This window comes from Diadema antillarum, unplaced genomic scaffold (genome assembly GCF_040938485.1).
Source record: "Diadema antillarum isolate AM-2024a unplaced genomic scaffold, OU_Dant_1.0 scf00000139, whole genome shotgun sequence".
Taxonomy (NCBI): domain Eukaryota; kingdom Metazoa; phylum Echinodermata; class Echinoidea; order Diadematoida; family Diadematidae; genus Diadema; species Diadema antillarum.
Window position 1 is genome coordinate 2,974,886 of NW_027271028.1, and position 3,582 is coordinate 2,978,467.

Consider the following 3,582-nt stretch of genomic DNA (forward strand, 5'->3'; position numbering starts at 1 on the left):
AGATACGTAAATGAATTCAGGGACAAAATTCATGTGTAAGCAACAGTTGCCCTGGAAAAATGCAGCTTTGGAGGTCTGTTCACATTGTAAATAAATGTCTGTAACGGTATGAAAGGATGCTTGATATGATTATTGTAAAGTATCTGATAGAATATTATTGTTAACTGGAATTCTAAGGGGAACCAACAATGAATGTACTACAATTTGACATACTGTACTTTAAAAGAAGTTATGATTTTTGTAGAGCTGTGAATTTCGTTCAGTGTATTCAACATTTGTATTCCCTACAAATGCTACTTCAAACAATTCATGCGTGTAATATCAGTTTAGACAGAAATGGCTTGATAAGTTAGAGCTCTAGTTTTTTTTCTTGGTATGGCAATAGCAAAAAAGATATGTGTTTTTCATGATAGTAATGTAGGTTACGAGGTCCTTGGAATCTCCACTTTTCAGGAATATGCAACTTCCTTTCAATTTACATTTTTCATCTTCAGAGTAATAGGTTTCTTGGAGTGTAGACTGGTATGGAATTATTCAGTAACATCACCCCCCCCCCCCCCCAAAAAAAAAAGAAAAAAAAAAGAAGAAAAAAAAAAGAAGAGGAATTTTAGACAGAGAAGCTCAAACCTTGAAATCCCACCATATTTTTTTTTTCTGAAATGCAAGTGTGCATGCTTTTCTTGATTGTAAAAAGCCAGTGATATTCTGTTGTGGCTCCATGGTGATATCATACCATTCAATGACAGGCAAAAGTATTGATGCTGTAAAATTATGCAACTTATGTTATAGTTGGGTAGATATTGGAGTCTTGCATGTCAAACAAAGCATCTGTTGTGATAAAAGTGGAAACCATGAAATTATTCATTTTGATAGTTTGTTATCATAAGGCAGTTTACTTATTTCTCACTGCCCCACTGCCCGACACACTACACCCACACCCAAATCAAGCACCAAAGAATATGTTCCGATTGATACATGTATGGTGTTTTGTTACTAAGAATTACTATTTTGGTGCAACACTATGAGCAAATATGATCATGTATAGTTCAAGTCATAGTTTTTATATTTGTTTACTTCATGATAACTGGTGTGATTAATAAAGTAGTCTATAGTTATTCACCCCAACAGGGAAATTCAGGGAGTGTATTTAGTTTTGGTGCATAAAGTCTTGTATCATGGAGGCATTTTAATGATAGATGCACAATATTGTGAATTTAATGTGAACTATTTAGTGAGTTTGTTAGCATGATCTGCTGTAACTCTAGATTCTGTGTACATCATTTCATCTCAAAAGCCTTGAAACTATAGTGTGTGCTGTGAAACTATCATGTTGCCTTGAAGCTAGTTTACAGATATTTTTTTAGCTATTTAAATTTTCGTACTTCAATAAAACAACAAAGTAAATGTTGTCAACGTTTCGCTTCTTTTTGTGTTTTAGGACATTATATTGGTCACCTTCCAGTGTCATCTCATCATAATGGGTCATGTAGAGACTCTTTGTTTTTATGCGCAATGGTACTGGATATCTTTATCGATGTGTGTATTTGCATGTGTTTTTCTTTGTGTGTGTGTATACATCTGTGTGTATTTTAGTAAAAAAATATATTATTATAGGTCAAGGTCAGAGGGAGCCTTTCCTACTCACAGGGATATTGTTCAAAGAATAGAATATCTTGATGAAGAAAAAGCAAAAATAAGAAGACCTAAGTTGCTCAAACATTTACCAAAGTGGAACATTGCTGAATTACACTAACAGCCTTGATTTGGTTCAAAATTATTCATTCTTTTTTCCTCTGGCTTTGCTCCTTACAAGTCACATCTTAACCATTATTAATGAGATAAATGTCAATCTGTTGTAATAAGCAATGGTTTTTCTCCATATGATTTTATGCACATAGCAACTATTATGGCAGTAAGTAGTATCCACATGTAACTATTGTGTGAGGGTTTTTTTTTTGTGTGTGTGTGTGTGTGTGTGTGTTTAGGTATGTGTGTACTAGTTGTGTGTATGTGTATTGGTCGCTTAATCAACTATGAGGGAAGGGAGAGACTTTTGTTTGTACAGTTGAACCTCTCGTATCCGGACAAGTCGGGACTGGGGCTCATCCGGATAAAGGATTTGGCCGGATACGGGAGACTCAATGCTTTATACATGTACATATACATCCACATGTAATGATGTAGCCCATTGTAGTACCACATGTAGTAATGTGTATACTGCAACCTTTTCATTGTTACACTCAATAACAGACCCCAAAATAGAGGATCGTGTTTGCAAGAATGAAATCATTTTCTTTTATAAATTCTTGGGATGATTTACCTAAATAATTATTCAGAAATGTGTCAAGTATATGTAATTCATGTGTGTTTGTGTAGGAGTTCTCAAGGAGTTGGGAATCCCCCTTTCCTCCCGTAATCATTAAAGAAAAAAAAATCACGTCGAGATTGCGTCCGTATAATAGAGAGATCCGGATAAAGGGAGGCTGGATAAGAGAGGTTCAACTGTATTATGACATTTATTTCTATGCACATGCATACACACGACACAATGAATCGTTTGGGTGTTATATGGATTCTCAGCAAAAAAAAAAAAAAAGTAATATTTTTTTTTTTTTAATCTATCATTTCAGAATCAGTAGGCCTACTTGTACAAATATGCACTCAGAGCCTCGTTCATCGGTCTGCCTTCTGGGCGGGGCACGCTTTTGCTGAAGGGTCTCGGTATGTCTTGTTGCCTCACTGTTGTGATTACTGTGTTTATCTGGTCTGTTTCTTTTGTACTTTTCTACTACGAGTTACTCTTACAACAACATAAACTTGGCAGTCCTGGTGACTTTGTTATATAACAGGATTTCAACCAGGGTTTTCATGTACAGCCTATAACAGTCCTACATACTTGCCAAGGTGACACGACATTTGCTCCTGCGACAATTGCTCCGGTCTTACTTTCTCCAAGGACTTACAGTTAGGGTTAGGGTTATGATAGGGTTTTAGGTTTAGTTTGATGTTAGGATTAGGATAAGGAATAGGGTTAGGATTATATTTCTGGGTATAGAATTTATGTTCCGCTTTGCGTGCAGATATTACATGGGAGCAATTGTTGCAGGAGCAAGTGTCATGGAACCTATTGCCAATGCTATACAACATGTGCAGTGACTAATGCTTAGACATGACCAAACATCTCACATTTTCTCACATCACAATGCAACTGACAAAATTCTGCTTACGTAAATGCACTCATATGGAAAGGGGGAATTACATTTTAATCATCCAACTCTCATACAAAAATAGCGATCATTTCACAGGAATGATATTCTTAAATAAAAAAGAAAATACAGTGCTTCAGAAAATGCATATAAAAAGAGAATCTTTCACAAATGTGGACATGATGAAATTCTAAATGAACTTGCATAGGTGGAAAAGACTGCTCAATCAACACTCTCAAATGCATATAAACCTCAAAGGCGAATAGTTTTTACTTGAAAAGAAAAAGAATCTTAATCTTAATTTGGTTCAATGACATGAGAACCACACAAAAGATAACACATTATACAAAAAATTGACTCAAATATTCCACTTATT